At 42.2% G+C, this 18,430-nt stretch overlaps 1 long non-coding RNA gene across 1 annotated transcript in view; it reads left to right on the forward strand.

The window, feature by feature from the left end:
* Positions 1-18,030, forward strand: part of LOC140505236 (uncharacterized) — a 93,349-nt gene extending 75,319 nt beyond the window's left edge. The window contains exons 2-4 of the long non-coding RNA XR_011967416.1: positions 9,215-9,265; positions 10,148-10,275; positions 17,026-18,030. This is a non-coding gene — a long non-coding RNA (uncharacterized lncRNA). The remainder of the gene's footprint in view (positions 1-9,214; positions 9,266-10,147; positions 10,276-17,025) is intronic.
* The last annotated feature ends 400 nt before the right edge of the window (positions 18,031-18,430 follow it).

Consider the following 18,430-nt stretch of genomic DNA (forward strand, 5'->3'; position numbering starts at 1 on the left):
TATCCCTCAGAACCAAAAGAGTCTACCTTGAATTCAGGTTTCTTTTTAAGCCCACTCCCAGACTACTAACTAGATACATGGCCATTTCCCTTTTCTTGGCCTCAGTTTTCTCCTGTGTAAAATCTGAGGCTGAAATCAATGATCTTTAAGGTTTCTTCTGGCTGGACACTTCTATGGTGGGGCAAGGACCCAGTTGCCTCTCATTGTCCCACTCTCCTCCCACCTGCTCATCCCTCCACTTTCCATCTTCTGAGCTCCAAATGGAACTCTCATTATACCTTTGGTGTGACACATGATTGAAAAGTGCGATTGGAAGGCTCAGCTTCCCCACGCACTCTCCCCCTTGTTTATTTGCTGGCTCTGAGTGGGTTGACTGCCAAGTCAAGTAATCAGGAGGTAATAGCCTGGTATCGGAAGAATCCCCAGAGCTGCCAGCCAAAGCTGGAAAACTCCATCCTTGTGCCGCCTGCAGTATTCTCGGTCGGCAAAATAATTGTGTAAAGCAGGATGCTCGGATCAAACCCGGCCTGACATGGTGCAGTGTAAGAATTGCCGACGCCCTGGTCTGATGTGGTTATTAGTATGTTGCTTGGGGGCAAGGCAGCCTGAGAGTGCCAGGCGGAAGCCTGTTGTGATTCATTTGCCCATGCAGATCAGATATTGTTCCCCAATCCAACGGGGATATCTCTATCACCGCCTTCCTTCCCTCCACTTCCTCCTCCCTCTCATTTTTCTCCGACTTTCTCCCGTCGAGGTTTCCCAATCTCTCTCTTCTTCCCCGCTGACGTTGAAATCCCCGCAAAGTGCTGATTTTATTGAGTGCGACAAGTGGCAGTTCATTAAAAAGTAGGAGCAGATGGGGAACGGATTGTAGAAGAAGATTAATGATGCACACAGCCCACTAAATAGGGCCAGGGTTGGGAGTAAACACATTCACTCCAGCTCCCTCCGAGTGGGTAATCCTCCTCTGTCAGATCCGTTCTCGTTAGCTGGTGTTGGAGGTGCTCGGGAGAGCTAACAAGGAACCAGTCTCGAAGGACTGCTGCGGCCCCCGGAGTTAGCCGCAAACGTCGGCCCTGCCCTGGTCAGTGGCTGGCTGGGGCTCCCGAGAGGATTCCTTCCCGCTAGATAACTGCTCGCTTGCCCAGCAGGCTTAGGTAGGGCATAAAACCAATTAGGTGGATTATTAATATTATTATTTATTGTTATTACCTAGTTGACATCAGAGAAATAATTAGGAAGAACCTCTTAAGCTCTTCAGCCAGGTGGGCATGAGGCGTTTCTATCACACCTTTCCTTACTTCAGAGTAGATATTACAGCTTGCAATGGTGAATATCAAACACTAGATTTAGAACCAGGAAGACCTGGCCTCAGATTCTCCATGAGACCTCCAATCCCCTCAGCGGTTAGTGTGCTCTGTCCGCTCTTGCCTTATAATAATTTGTTTATGATTTATATGCCCTTATATTTGTACATTTTGTCCCCACTCTTCCCTGCATAGAATGTAAGCTCCACGAAGGCAGGTACTATTTTATTTTTGGGGGGACTTGATTTTTCAATCCCTAACATAGTTAATCAGTCAGTCCATAAACAGTTATTAAGTACCTACTATGTGTCAGGCACTGTGCTAAATGTTGGGGAAACAGAATGGTAAAGTCGTTGTTCTCAAGTAGTTCACAATCTAATGAAGCACATAGTAGGCATGTAATATTTATTGATTTCTGTGTGATCCTGAGAAAATAATTTCATCTCTCTGAGTCCACCTGTAAAATGAAGATAGTAATAGAACCTACCTCAAAGGATTGGTGTGAAGATTAATGTGTATAAAGTACTTTGTGAACTTTATAGGACTATATTAAGTTACTTAATAATGGTAATAATGTTATCCATTTTAAATGGTGTTCAGATAGAAATGGTCCTGCTATCCTGGTATTATTCTTTTATGTTTAATTCTTCAGATTATTTCACAGGTGGATTAGATAACTGCTTGAAAGATATTTTTATTAGTATCTTTTATTTTTATCTTACCTAAATTCTTCTCCTGAATCCCCCATCCCCTCCTGAGAGCCATCCTGTGTAACAAAAAATAGTGTTTTTCTAAATTCAGTTTTATTTTATTTTCAGGTACAAATTCTCTCATCCATTGAGAAAATAAGAAAGGTAAAACTCATTACAAATGGGTTTTAAGGACAAATTTTCTTCATTAACCATGTTTTTTTTTTTTTTTTTTTGCTGTAAACAGATATAACTTTGTTTATTTATTTTTATTTTTTTAATTAAATTTATTTAACTTTTAACATTCATTTTCACAAAATTTTGGGTTACAAATTTTCTCCCCTTTTCTCCCCTCCCCCCCCCAAACACCAAGCATTCTAATTGCCCCTATGACCAATCTGCTCTCTCTTCTATCATCCCTCTCTGCCCTTGTCTCTGTCTTCTCTTTTGTCCTGTAGGGCCAGATAGCTTTCTATACCCTTTACCTGTATTTCTTATTTCCTAGTGGCAAGAACATTACTCGACAGTTGATCCTCACACTTTGAGTTCCAACTTCTTTACCTCCCTCCCTCTCCACCCCTTCCCTTTGGAAGGTAAGCAATTCAATATAGGCCAAATCTGTGTAGTTTTGCAAATGACTTCCACAATAGTTGTGTTGTATAGGACTGACTATATTTCCCCCCATCCTATCCTGTCCCCCATTACTTCTATTCTCTTTTGATCCTATCCCTCCCCATGAGTGTCGACCTCGAATTGCACTCTCCTCCCCATGCCCTCCCTTCTATCATCCCCCCCACCCTGCTTGTCCTCTTATCCCCCACTTTCCTGTATTGTGAGATAGGTTTTCCTACCAAAATGAGTGTGCATTTTATTCTTTCCTTTAGTGGAATGTGATGAGAGTAGACTTCATGTTTTTCTCTCACCTCCCCTCTTTATCCCTCCACTAATGAGTCTTTTGCTTGCCTCTTTTATGAGAGATAATTTGCCCCATTCAATTCTCCCTTTCTCCTCCCAATATCTTTCTCTCTCACTGCTTGATTTCATTTTTTTTAAGATATGATCCCATCCTCTTCAATTCACTCTGTGCACTCTGTCTCTATGTGTGTGTGCGTGTGTGCATGTGTGTGTGTGTAATCCCACCCAGTACCCAGATACTGAAATGTTTCAAGAGTTACAAATATTGTCTTTCCATGTAGGAATGTAAACAGTTCAACTTTAGTAAGTCCCTTATGACTTCTCTTTGCTGTTCACCTTTTCATGGTTCTCTTCATTCTTGTGTTTGAAAGTCAAATTTTCTTTTCAGCTCTGGTCTTTTCATCAAGAATGCTTGAAAATCCTCTATTTCATTGAAAGACCAATTTTTCCCCTGAAGTATTATACTCAGTTTTGCTGGGTAGGTGATTCTTGGTTTTAGTCCTAGTTCCTTTGACTTCTGGAATATCCTATTCCATGCCCTTCGATCCCTTAATGTAGAAGCTGCTAGATCTTGTGTTATCCTGATTGTATTTCCACAATACTTGAATTGTTTCTTTCTAGCTGCTTGCAATATTTTCTCTTTCACCTGGGAGTTCTGGAATTTGGCCACAATGTTCCTAGGAGTTTCTCTTTTTGGATCTCTTGCAGGTGGTGTTCTGTGGATTTCTTGAATATTTATTTTGCCCTCTGGTTCTAGAATCTCAGGGCAGTTTTCATTGATAATTTCATGAAAGATGATGTCTAGGCTCTTCTTTTGATCATGGCTTTCAGGTAGTCCCATAATTTTTAAATTGTCTCTCCTGGATCTATTTTCCAGGTCAGTTGTTTTTCCAATGAGATATTTCACATTATCTTCCATTTTTCCATTCTTCTCGCTTTGTTCTGTGATTTCTTGCTTTCTCATAAAGTCCTTAGCCTCCATCTGTGCCATTCCAATTTTGAAAGAACTATTTTCTTCAGTGAGCTTTTGAATCTCCTTTTCCATCTGGCTAATTCTGCTTTTGAAGGCATTCTTCTCCTCATTGGCTTTTTGAACCTCTTTTGCCAATTGAGTTCGGCTAGTTTTCAAGGTGTTATTTTCTTCAACATTTTTTTGGGTCTCCTTTAGCAGGGAGCTGATCTGCTGTTCATGCTTTGACTTCATGTCTCTCATTTCTCTTCCCAGCTTTTCCTCTACCTCTCTAACTTGATTTTCAAAATTCTTTTTTGAGCTCTTCCATGGCCTGAGCCCATTGGGTGGGCTGGGACACAGAAGCCTTGATTTCTGTGTCTTTGCCTGATGGTAAGCATTGTTCTTCCTCATCAGAAAGGAAGGGAGGAAATGCCTGTTCACCAAGAAAGTAACCTTCTATAGTCTTATTTCTTTTCCCTTTTCTGGGCATTTTCCCAGCCAGTGACTTGACCTCTGAATATTCTCCTCACACCCACCTCGCCTCCTGATCCTCCCAGCCAGTGTTTGGGGTCTGAGATTCAAATGCTGCTTCCAGCCTTAGGGCTTTTGGCGGGGGCAGGGCTGCTATTCAGTGTGAGATTAAGTTCAGATGGTCAGGTTGGGGCAGGGCCGCTTCTCAGGCTCAGTTCCCTCAGGGGGTTTATGCACAGACCTTCCACAAAGGATCCAGGCTCCTTGCCCCCTCGGGGAGCCCCGGTCTGCAGCCGCCTCTCAGCTTCTACCTCCCGGGGGGGCCTGAGTTATAGGGGCACCCCACTCCCCTCTTGACCCACCAGAGACTCTCTCACTGACCCCCGTCACCTGTGGGTGGAGGTACTTGTGGGGCCACTGGAGATCCTGTCCCTGAAGACTGCTCGGATCTGTACCTCTCGGTGCCACGGCCACGGCAGGTCTGGGCTGGGCTCCGCATCTGCAGTGTGAGGGACCTTTTGCGAGAGGTTTGCAGGTCCCTCTGTGGGTGGAGGGACCTGTGTGCCTGCTGGAGATCCCGTCCCTGAAGCCCGCTCGGATCTTTTCCTCTCGGTGTTGCGACCGCAGCAGGGCTGCACTCAGCTCCCAGTCCTGGCGCCCAGTCCGCAGCGTGAAGGACCCCCTGCGAGAGGTTTGCAGGTCTCTCCAGAACAGAAATCTCCCTCGCTCCAATGTTCTGTGGCCTCTGGGTGCAGAATTTGCTGTGAGTTACTTCCCTGTAGCCATTCTATGGGTTGTGGGTTCGGAGCTATGTGTATGTGCGTCTTTCTACTCCGCCATCTTGGCTCCGCCCCCCTAACCATGTTTTTTTAAAAAAAAAAGAAAGAAGAAAAAAGGAATCACTCTACATTATGAGTCCATCAGTTTTCTTTTCTTTTTTTTTTAGTCCATCAGTTTTGTATCTGGAGGTGGGTAGTGTATTTCCTCATGGGTCTTTGGGAATTGTGGTTGGCGGTTGTGCTGATAAGGGTTACCAAGTCATTCCAAACTGATTCTCTATCTTTACAATATTGCTGTTGCTGGATTACAGACTATTCTCCTGGTTCTTCTTGCTTCTCTTTGCATCAGTTCTTACAAGTCTTCCCAGAAATACAGAATATTTTTAAAGAAAAAGGAAAGAAATAGAGGAGAGGTAGCCACTTTTTGGAGACTTTATTAGAATATATCTCATTGCTGAAAGAATCTTAAGGACAATTTAGCAGACTGGATGATATTGATGTTGTTATGAAGGGAGCCACTATCCCAGGGCCTTCTGTCATGGGAATTGGTTAACTCTGCTAATGTTGTCCAAACTTAGTAGTGAAGGGAGCAGTTTCTAGGGTGTCTTTCAGTGAGTGAAGGGTAGTGGTAGATGGTGGTGGTGGTAGTGGCACTAACTCTACCTTCAATGTATCCTCTATGGCAAGGACTGGGGTTGAGAGGAAGCTAGGAGAGCATATTAATTCATTAAATAACCGTTTACTAAAGTACCTACTATTTGTAAATCAAGAAGCAATATGGTATAATAGAGGGTCAAGCCATGGAGCTGGGAAGATCTGAGTTCAAATTCTGCTATAGTATAAGTCACTCTTTAAGATAGAAAATTGTGGAAGAGTTGTCAATCAGCATTGATGGAGGGAATTTTCATACCTGGAGCTTGCCATGTTGATGAAACCCAGAATTAAGAAAAAACAAACCAACCAGGCGAAAGATATGTATTTTACTGGGGAGAATACCAGCAGCAACCACAGCAACAATCGGGGCTAATGTTTATAGTGTTCATTATGTGCCAAGTACTGTGCTAAGCTCTTCACAATTGTTATTTGATCATCATTCTTACAATTATTATTTGATTATCATCTGATCCTCACAACAGCCTTGGGAAGTAGGTGCTCTTATATCCCCATTTTATAAATGAGAAACTGAGGCAGATATCTGTTGAGTGAATTGCTTAAGGCCAAATAGCCAGTGAATGTCTGAGTCTGGATTTGAACTCGTCTTCCTCACTTGAGGCACTTTGCTATAAGGCATTGGAGGTGATTAAGATAATTTAAGACATCCTAAATAGTTTTATAATCCAGTAAAGGGGAGGGGGTGGGAGAGAGGAGAGGGTATGACATATTTAAGTATGCTGTAACTATAGTGCAATACAAAGAAGGAAAGAGTATTTATAACTACCCAAATATGTGATGGTTATGGGCTTAGGGAAAGGCTTTGGACAACTAAAGAGCTAGAAGGGATCTTAAAGGTCATTTAGTTCAACCTTCTTGATTCCCATAGGGGTTAAGTGAGTTGCCCAAAGTCACAAAGTGGATATGTAACAAAGGCAAGATTTGAACCCAGACTTTCTAAATCCAGACCTTGTGCTGTTCCCATTGTTTCTCATAGAGATGTGGCATTTAGATTGGGCCTTGAAGGATGGATAAGATACCAATGGGGAGTCTTCAGGGGACTAGAGGAATGGGGTCCACCCTCTGATATGAGTGATTTGGGACCCTGTCCTCACTTGCCTTTCTCTGAAGCCTTTTGCTGGACAGGATACTCTATCCTAAAGCAAAAACAGAAGCTCTCCTCTGCTGGTGGTCTGACTACCCCTGTCACTCAGGCCCCAGGTCCACCTCTCTTTTTCACCTTTCCCTTTTCTTTGATCAGTTCACTCTGACCACTTCCAGCTGTCCATCTGATCCCTTCCTAAACTGCCTGGGACATACTTTGTACATTTATAAATACATACAAAGAGATATGTATGTGTCCATAGATATGTATACATGCGTATTATATACATTACAAACACATCAATATATACACACAAATATAAATAAATATACGCATACATAGAGTATGTGTATGTATATGTGTACGTATAGTATATGCATGTGTATCTCTGTATCCATCCATATCTCTCTCTGTCGTTGTCTCTCTTCCCCTTCTCCTGGTACAATAAAAGCTCCTTGAAGGCAGGAACTGTTTCATTTTGCCTTTCTGTTTCCAGCACCTTGAACAGTGCTAGACCATCTCCTCTTGCCACTGGACCCAGATGGCTCCAGAGGAGAATATGAGCCTGGTGATTTTGCATAGCCCTTCCTCTCTTAAATCTAATTCACTTGCAAGTCATGGCATTATCATCTTCCTGATGTCATGGTCCTCTTCAAGAATAAAGGACAAACCACAACCTTGAATAGTGCCTAGCATATAGTAGGCACTTAATAAATGCTGGTTGATTGATTGGATGTAGGGGAAACAGAATGGTGATAATGGGCAGTCCCCCTAGTGATCTAGAAGAGTACACACTTCTGCCTGGAAAAGGAGAGAAGTCAGCCTACAAAGCAGCAGTACTGGGTTTTTAATTGTTACTGTTCAGTTGTGCCTGACTCTTTGTGATTCCATTTGGAATTTACATGTCAGAGACACTGGAGCAGTTTGCTATTTCCTTCCCCACCTCATTTTAAAGATGAGGAAACTGAGGCAAACAGGGTTCAGTGACTTGCCCACAGTCACTCAGCTAGCAAGTGTCTGAGTCTGGATTTGAACTCAGGAAGATGAATCTTCCTAACTCCAGGTCCAGCACTCTGTCTACTGTCCCACCTGGGTTGTTTATTAGTTAGGTTAAACTCCCCTGCAGCCATGGGTCCTTTGCTCTCTTACTGGGCCCCCAGAGCAGGTCCTGAAGCGGCTATTTCTCCTTCTTGGCAGAATTGTTCAATACTGGCAGCTCACTTACCAGCCAGCACAAAGGCCAGGGGCCTCCAGGACACACTCCCCAGACCACAAGGGACCTTTGTATTGGTTGGAGGTGTGGGGGTGTGATGGGAGATGGGCCCTTCCTGCTTAGCAACCAGCCTCTACTGTTGTATCTTGGCATTTGCAGTTGGAGGAAATGGAAACTGGAGAAGGGGGGGAGAGCCCAGCCTAGATGAGACCAGTCTAGGACCGGGACTTTTTCAGGGATTGTGGAACCCCTTGGGCTATCAGCAATGAATTCAAAGCAAAGTCTCAATTAAAACAATAAATCATCACTGGAATCCAACCTAATGTTGCCATAGAGGGGCTAACCTAAATGTGAATATGATGGGCTTTTAAATTGCAAAGCTGTTTCTCCAGACATGGTTCTTCAGAGTTCCCAGGGACTGAAGAATATACACATTCCCCAACAGCTTCTGTTGTTTATTTGTTTTGCTAAATAAATGTGTGTTACTAAAACAGAATGTGAAAACGTATACATAGAGAGGCTTAGAGGTTTTTCATGGGTATAGTGTGGCCAAAGAATTCATTTACCTGGGTCCAACTTGCCGGTGCTGTGGGCCCTCCGCCTTACAGCGGGGGCCGTCTGTCCTAAGGAGTACCCCAAAGCTTTTCTGCCTGATAGAATCAGTGAGAGCTTGTTCCCTGCTTTGAGGACCCAGGATGACCTCCACGTAAAACTGGCAGAAGCCTTTTTCTATGGGGTTCTCCATGGGATCCCTGGCAGGGAATGGGGTGGCTAAGGTCCAATTTGATTTGATTCAGCAACAAACAAAGAATCACCTATACCGTACTAGATGCTGGGAAAACAAAGACAAAAATAAAACAACTTTTGCCCTCAAACAGATTACATTATACCAGGGGAATTTCTAACCAGAGCAATGATTTTGGCTTAAAAGTAAGATTTCAGTTATGAAAAAATATTCCTTTCTCCTCAGTCTTCCCACTTTCTTCTCCTGCAGAGACACACAAGGATGGGGGAGCTCTTGCAAGGGGGTAATTAGACATTAGCCCAGTGACCTTTGGGGGAATCTTTGTAGACTCGTGGAGGTGGAAGTAACCTTAGAGATCATCTCAATTCTAATCCCCTTATTTTACAGATGAAGAAACTGATACCTGCAGAGTTTACATGACTTGTTCAAGGTTACACAGTAGGTATCATTGGCAAGATTTGAACCCATTCTACTACATTACATCTATTGGACTTTCTCAGCAGACTTGAGTCCCTGGTAAACCTCTCTAGCTCCCAGGCATCTCAAAGATGTGGTCAGCCTGCTTTGGGGTGATCTAGCGGTTCTGAGAGAGCATGTGATCTCCTACTCCCTCCAAGCTCCCCACTCCCATACATTAATCCATTTAATTGAATGAGTGCCTGAGCAGGGAAGGGATTTATCAACGGGAAGGAGAGGAAGCTAGTGACATTTGGCTCCTGCCCCTTTGTCCTTTCAAATCCTGGCACATAATTTCATTCTAGCATTACTGTTAATACCAGGGTTTTTGCTTGGAGGGGCAGGGATGGTAGAAGCAATAACAACTCTCGGTAGGAGTGGGGTAGTGATGGAACAGAATTGTGGGTTCAGAGCTACAGAAAGTCTTGCTATCTTGATGAATACAAGAGCTTGGGGAATGATGAAAAAGAACACTCTGTTCCCTTATCTACAATTTTCTGGAGGTTTCCCAGGGAGGAAAGCAGGGAGTGATACCACATGGTTATAGCTACTCTGCTGCCGAGAGAATCTGGTTTCTTAGACAGCCCGGGACATAACCTTATTCACCTGTCAGACCTGGGGTTTAGCTAGTTAATTTAATGTGTCTTGGTGCCTCCCAAAACTTTGACCCAGTGTGAGGAATGTGAAAATTAACCCAGGGATGGCCAAGTCTGACCCAGGATTCTTCCATGCTAAAGCTAGCCAGTCTCTTGCAAAGGAGACTGGGATGGGGGTTTTTGTCACGGTAGGGTATGGTGGTGGTAGCAGTGTCTTTTCATGTAATATCTGTCCATTGTTCCCTTCTCTACCCTACTCTCTCTCCAGGTTGGTCCAAGTGGATTCTGACTTTGAGGAGGGCAGGTTTGCAAAGCAAGACAACTCCCCATACCCCAGCTGGAGTGCCTACACCTGCCTACAGAAACCTGACTCCAGCCTCATATGCGCTAAAACAAGTACATTTCTTTGTCCTTCCTTTCCCAGGAACAGAATGATAGGAAATTATCTAAAACTCCAGGATGGGCTATTTTGTTGTTGTTCAGTCATATCTAAACTTCATGACACCATTTGGGGTTTTCTTGGCAAAGATAGTGGAGTGGTTTGCCATTTCCTTCTCCAGTTCATTTTACATATGAGGAAACTGAGGCAAACAGGGTGAAGTGATTTGCCCAGAGTCTCACAGCTCGTAAGTGTTGGAGGCTGGATTTGAACTCACAAAGATAAATCTTTCTGATTCCAAGTCCAGTGTTCAATCCACTGCAGCACCTAATTGCCCTGAGCTATTTAAGGTGGCTATAAAGTGGACTGACCCCAAGTGGAAATCTGGTATTATGCTGGCTAGGGCCAGCCCCACACAGAAGCAGAAGAGGTGATTGCTATTTCTCTCTTGTTTCTCATCTCACTAGTTCTTGACATCAGCCTTCATTATCTTCTGCTTTAGTGTGGTCTTTGATGAAGAAGAAGCCCCTTTTCCTTGTCAAGCTACATTTACCCTTGATTCTACTTCCTCCCATTTTCTTTTTCTTTTAAACTTAACAATCATTCCACTTCTCCCTCCAATTTAACATCTTCCGATACAGAACGGAACAGAGCAAAAACAAGAGGATTGAACAAGAAATTGCAAATCTCTTCCTCATTTCTAAAGTGGGGATGATAATAGCACCTACCTCGCAGGGTTGTTGTGAGGATCAAATGAGATGACATAGATAAAATGCTTTGTGAACCTTAAAGTGATATGTAAATGCTATTTAATGCTATATTAATTATGTTGTGTACAGTTTACTCTTCCAAATTAAACATCTAACTCCCTCCCATTTTCTCCATATGGTTGCTCCCTGTAGTATTCCCTGTCTATAATCTTCAGTATGTTCCTATTTACTATAAACTTGACCAGAGCTCCACCTTTCTTGAAAAACCCTCACTAGATCTTATCATTCCCAACAGTTATTATCCTAAGTCTCTCCTCACTTTCTCAGTTGAATTCTTTGAAAAAGTTTTCTGCACTCATTGCTTATACTTCTCTCCTCTCACTTTCTTCTAAATCCACTGCAATCTGGCTTCCCAGACTGGTGCCTCAGAGGAAACTGCTCTCTCCAAAGTTTCCAATCATCTCCTTTTTAAAAAATGCATTTTCTTAGTAATCTTTAATTTTTATATCACCTTCATATCACAACATATTCCTTATCCTCTCTTGGAGAGCCATCCCTTATAAGAAAAACACAACAAAACAAGAGGAAAAAAGTTAAGTAAAACTAAGGAACATATATAAAGAAGTCTGATATTATATACAGTGTTGACATAGCAATAATCCCCCACCTCTGCAATGAAAAGTGTGTTTTTGTGGGTGAGGAAGTGCCTCCTCATATCTTTTCATTTGAGCTTCACTTGATCTTTATAATTTTATTATATTTACTTGTGTATATATGTGTGTTTTTCTTTCCATTAACATAGTGATAGTTACTTTGTATGTTGTTTTCCTGGTTTTGCTTACTTCATCTTGCATCAGTTAATATAAATCTTACCATGCATCTCTGTATTTATCATATTCATACTTTCTTATAATGCAGTAATATTCCTTCACAATCATCTACCATGACTTTTTCAGTTATTCCCCTATCAATGGTTTACAGTTCTTTGTTACTACAAAAAGTGTAGACATTAATATTTTGGTATAGATGAAGTCTTTCTTTTTTTCACAGACCACAGAATCTCTGGGTCAAAAGCTGCCATTTTAGCTACTTTCTTCACATAATTAGAAGATGTTTTCCAGAGTAGCTAGACCAATTCACAGATCCACTAAGAGTACATTAGTGTGCCTGTCTTTGCATAATACCTCCAACCTTGACTATTTCCATCTTTTGCCATCTTTGCCAGTTTTCTGAGTTCTGAACTTCTTTAATCTGATTGTAATCTTTTATCATTCCATCTTTCCCCATGCCTCATGATCTCTAACTTTATTCTTCATACTTATTGTGACTTTCAACCCCTTGGTTCTTTCCAAGGCCATCCTTCTGTACTGACTACAGTCTCTTTTCTTGGTGAACCAGTCCCTCAACTTTGGATTACTCTCACCATCTGTCTCTCCTATTCCAATGCTACTGAATGGAGTTGGATCAAATCCTAGAACCCTGCTCCACTACAGATTTATGCTATCTAATTTCAATGGGGTCCTCACTCCTACAAGACTCACTCCATAATCAGTATATTAACCCACTCTTCACATTGGATGTTCCAAACCTTCTTGTGTCTTTTTAAGCTTCCTATGGATCCTTCTACCCTCTCAGTTGTGAATTTTGCCTCATACTTGACTAAAAAAAATAGAAGACATTCATCATGTACTTTCTCTTCTCTTCTTCCCTCTTCTGCCTCCTCTTGCTTCACTCAGACATCTTCTACTATCACTTCCCTCTCTCCAGTCTCAGATGGTAGCCCTTCCTATCAACGCTAATCTATTTACCTGTGTCTTTAATCCCGTCTCATTCCATCTTCTCTAGCAGATTGCCAACCCCTCATTTCTATCTCTCTTTCTCCTCTCTCTCTCTCCCTCTCATTGCCTTTTCTCAACCCTTATCCCTCTTGACTTCTTTTCAGCTTTTGACTCTGTTGTCTGCTCACTTCTTAGTCTCTTTGGATGAATCATCTTCATATAATTTCTAACTGTGGCTACCTTCCATGGCTTTCCTCCTCTTGTCTACTTTTTCTACAGTTATCTTGCTTGGTGGCAAGAAGCAGCTAGGTGATGCAGTGGGTAGAACACTGGGTTTGAAGTCAGGAAGATTCAAATCTAATCTCAGACTAGCCATGTGATCCTAGGCAAGTCACTCTATTTACTTCATTTCCTCAACAGTAAAATGGGGATAATAACAATAATTACCTCACAGAGTTGTTGTCAGGATCAAATGAGATAATATTGGAGAGTGCTTGGCACGTAGAAAAGACTATATAAGTCCTTATTCCCTTCTCCGTGCTGACCTCATCAGCTCCTGCTTCAATGATTATCCTTCCTTCTTTCCTCTTTCTCTCTCTGTCTCTGTCTCTCTCTGCCTATCTCTCTCTGCCTGTCTCTCTGTCTCTGTCTCCCTGTCTCTGTCTCTCTCCTTCTCTCTCTCTGTCTTGGCTGTATATATTCAGTCCTGGTATCTCTCTCAAGACCCAGTCCCACATCACTAAACTTGCTTCACCACTTCACCTCACCACTCACATCACCATTTCAAATTGGATGTCCTGAAGGTATCTCAAACACGCCCAAAACAGGATTCTTTATCTTTTCTGCCAAATGCATCTCTCTTCCAAATGTTACTATTTCTGTAAAGGGCATCACTGTCCTTCCATTTATTCAGGTTCACAACCCTGGAGTCATCCTTGACTCTTAACTTTCCCTCTCTCCTTATGTCCAACCAGTGGCCAAATCTAGTTTTTATCTCTACATCTGTCACATATGCCCTTTCTCCCACTTTGTACAGGCATCACCCTAATTCAGGTGCTCGTTATTTCTCTTCTGGAATATTGCAATAGCCTATTAATTGGACTTCTTGCTTCAAGTCTCTCTCCATTCCAATTTATCCTTTACAAAACTACCAAAATGATTTTTTCCTAAAAGCTAAGTCTGACCAGGTCACTCCCCTACTCAATGAACTCCAGTGGCTCCCTATTACTTTATGAACAAATGTAAATTTTGTTTGGCATTTAACACTTTTTTAAACCTGGTTCCATTCTACCTCCCTGTATTTTTTTACATTGTGCTTATCTCCACATACTCTGTAGTCCAACATGACATTGTGGCAGCTAGGTGGCACAATGCATAGAGTGCCACACTTGAAGTCAGGAGGACTCATCTTCTTGATTTCAAAACTGGCATAGGACACAGTAGCTGTGTGACTGTTGATAAGTCACTTAACACTGTTTACCTCAGTTTCCTCATCTGTAAAATGAACTGGAGAAGGAAATGGCAAGCTAATGTAGTATCTTTGCCAAGGAAACCCCAGATAGCGTCACAAAGAGCCAGACATGACTGAACAATGACCAAACAGCAACAGCATGTGACATTTCATCTTCCCTGTCCTTTCACCAGCTCTCCGTCTTGCCTGGAATGCTCTCCCTCCACATCTCTGCTTCTCAGAATTCCTGCTTGCACCTTCTCCTCCAAGTTTACATTTCATCTGCTTTGTGTTTTGTTTAAAAATCTACATATGGGCATGTTGTCTCCCTTATAAAATGCAGTAAATGCTTGTTCATTGACTCATCTATGGAATACTTAGGACTCTGAAAGATCCCATCTCAAGGAATCTCTTTAGCCAGGCTGCAATTAGACCATTCCTCCTCTGCTTGAAGCCCTGGGATGGGCTAAGTCATTATCTTTAGAAGGTTCCTGTTAAAATTAGGTAAGAAGAAATTAGGAAGGAGGAAACCCAAAATAGATAAGTTTTTATGGGAAGAAATGAGTGAAAAGGGCCTAAAGCACAGGGCACTGGCCAGATAGGTCAGGCTGGGCAGAGTGCCACAGTAGGGGAGCCCAAGTAGCTGTTTATCCTGGAATATCTGTAAAGGATGGCAGGGGCACCAAAGCTGAACAACTGCACAGATTAGCCCAGGGCTAACGCTTCCATTGACACTCTTGGATTTTTCCCTTTGGGTCTGCCAGCACACCCTTTTTCCTGGGAATTCTATAACTAGAAGGCATCACATATGAGGACAGAGAAACACTTAGATACATACCAGCAAAGAAATCTTAAGAGACAGAAAGGCAAAAATGGCCACATATCATGATGAATGAGCATCTATTGAGGGCAGAGGGGCTGCAAATCCACCTTTGCATGAATGAAATCTGAGGCTCAGGAAAGCAGAGATCTATCCCAGCAGCTCTTGCTTACCAGACTCCTTGGTCTCCTTGCAGATTCTAGATCCATGAACCAACAATGAGTAGGTGCTCTTGGGAAAACGATTTTGTTCTGTGGCGAGACCTCAGTTCTGGCTCCATCCATATTTCTTTCCCCAGGGTCCATGACTGGGTACTCTCTTTACTGAATGAGAACCTGTAAGTGAGGTCAAAGGCATTAACTTCATAGATCTTACTCTGAATCTTCGGGGGAAGGACCAGGATTAAAATTCCCCCCTTCCCTCCCCTCCAACCTCACAGTGCCCCTGACCCTGCAAAGGGTCCTTCCAGCGTTGACTGGACTAGATGTCCCCTGGGGCAGACAGAATGAAGAGGAAAATATGAGAAATGGAAAGAGACAGGCTCACCCTGGCATTGCTGCCAACTTGCCAAATGACCTTGGGTAAGTCTTTTCACCACTCTGAGGTTCAGATTCATTAGGATTGGAACAGATGTTCTCTCATTGCTCTCTGGATAGGACTTAATTAGTGGTTCCCAACCTGTGGGGGACAAGGATACCTCTGGGAATCCACATTCATAAATAAGCAAACATACCTTCTGTCGGCTGGATAAATGATGTATTACAGATGTGTTGCTATTTTTTCAAATGTATGTAGACGCTGTTATGATTAACAAAATACAATTAATTTTAAAGTGTTCCTGAATTCACAGTAGCTTTCTGTCATTATGTATTTTCTTAATCAACAGATACTAATAATATGACTATTGTAATACTGGGCTCCATGAATTCTTTTGATATTAAAAAGGGGCCTTAATATTCAAGAAGGCTAGAACCCACAGGATTGCATTATCTCTGAGGTCGAGGTGGATTATCAATGTGGAGTATAAGGGAAAGAGTACCTGATTTGGATTCGGAGGACCTCAGTTTGAATCTGGGCTCAGCTACTTTTTGTGTGACCTCAGGGAAGAAATTTCACTGCCCCGAGTCCCAATTCCTTCGTATATATTTATATGATATATATAAGATAGGTGCATAAATAAGAGTAGCAATAAATGTCTATATGGGCATATGTTCACATACATTAATATACATCTATCTATGTGTGTGTACACACACAATATACATACACATATATGTGTGTATATACATCTATGCACATATATATATATATATATATATATATATATATATATATATGGCATCTAGATGGTGCAGTAGATAGAGTATTGGGCCTGTAGTCAGGAAGACCTGAGTTCAAATCCAGCCTCAGACACTTACTAGCAGTGCACCGTGGGCAAGTCACTTCACCCTGTTTGCCTCAGTTTCCTCATGTATAAAATGAACTGGAGAAGAAAATGGCAAATCATTCCAGTATCTTTGCCAAGAAAGCCCCAAATGGATTCACAAAGAATCAGACATGACTGAAAGTGACTGAACAACAGCAATGTGTGTGTGTGTTTGTGTGTGTGTGTGTGTGTGTGTGTGTATACACACATATAAATGGGAGGAGTAGAAATTTGAGGGCAGTTGTAGACTCTGCCCCCTCTAGGCCTGGTGTTTGCTTCTAGGAACAAGATGGGAATTGAGTGGAAGACTCACGCTAATCTCACAGGTTTGGAGGAACTGTTGCTAAGTGGAAACAAAGGAGGTCAAACATCTGATTTGACTTTAGAGACCCTTGCTGTGCTGTGGGTTCAGCTGTGGGTCTGAATCAGAGTAATGGCCATGGACTATGCTAATACTAATATGCTAATAATTAGGTAATAATCTATGTTGGCCCTTCTATAGTGTTTTAATGTCTGTAAAACACTTTACATATCATTATCTCATTTGATTCTCACCCCCCTCATTCTTATTCCCATTTTACAGATGAGGAAACTGAGGTTGGGAAAGGTTAAGTGAGTTGCCCAGAGTCTAGTCTTGACTCCAAATCCAGTCCTCCATACTTTGACCCATCACACCACCCAGCTGCCTTATAATAAAGGAGCTGTAAGTACCCCCTCATGTAGATGAAAGCCTACAACAGCTGCCATCTGAAGTGAAGAAACATCAGAGGACCGAGCAGTAAAGACGAAGCCCAGCAGATGACACACAGACTGGCAGATGAAAGCAGTGGCTCTTGGGGAGGCTCTGGAGGCAGAGAGCTGGTCCAGGTGGTAGCAGGTGGAGAAGAGGTATTGTCAGGACTGGTTGTGTTTCTGCCCTTACCGAGGGCATAGGAATCCACTGGAAGCCCATGTGTGTATGGGGTGAATCTTCCTTATTCTTTGCTCGTTATTTTTATGATTTATATGCTTTTATTTTGAGTTAATGTATCCTCAGCTTTGGTCTGGTTAAGAAAAAAAAGAGTAGGGTGAGGGTGTGGTGTTCATTCTGTGAACTGTTATTTTGAATAGATTCTGACTCCTTTAAGAGATTCCTTGAAGGGACTCTTATTTGAAAGAGGCTTGGATTCAGCAATGTCCTAGAACCAGCTCAGTCAGTCTTGAAAGCTGATTGTTAAATTTTTAATGTGAGCATTTACACCTTGAAAAATTGGAGAATACCACAGATTAGAAATTGATTGTTTTGTAGTTCATATAAACGTAAGAAAGTGATGGGGAAAAATGGTAATAATAAACTTAAAAGTATACCATATATACTTTTTTTCTTTCAAAGAGCCATTTGTTCAACATTTACCAGATACTCTTCTTGTCTGGACTACATGTAAAATTAGGAGGTTGAGTCAGATGGTCTCTATAAGGTTCTTTCTAGGACCAAATCGTTGATCCCAAATGTCCTCTGGACTAGATTAGCTGATGTCTAAGATGTACAACGGTGTTCTTAAACTGAAGTCCATAACCTATTTATAATTAAAAAATATTTTGATAGCCGTATTTCAATTTAACTGGTTTTTCCTTTGCAATCCTATGTATTTTATTCTATGTCTTTTCAAAAAATGGTTCTGAGGAAGGGTGTCTAGACTTCACTAAAGGAATCATTGGCACAAAGACACGTTTAGAACCCCTGGCCTAGATGAACTATTGAGGAACAAGCTGTCTCTAGTTCACTAGATCATGTCTTTAGGACACTTTTGTGCTCTGAGATGGTGATTCCACTGTGAGAAGGGGATGGTGGGAGAGAAGCTGGGCGCCTCGGTAGGCGTGACTCAATGTACAACTCCAACTCCTGACCCCCACCCCACTCAATGATGAGGGTCATTAACATATAAAGCAGCGAAGGAAAGGAAGGGAGGGATCGTGGAGCTGCCTTAAGCCTCAGAGGTGTCAGTGCT

This window comes from Notamacropus eugenii, chromosome 5 (genome assembly GCF_028372415.1).
Source record: "Notamacropus eugenii isolate mMacEug1 chromosome 5, mMacEug1.pri_v2, whole genome shotgun sequence".
Lineage (NCBI taxonomy): Eukaryota > Metazoa > Chordata > Mammalia > Diprotodontia > Macropodidae > Notamacropus > Notamacropus eugenii.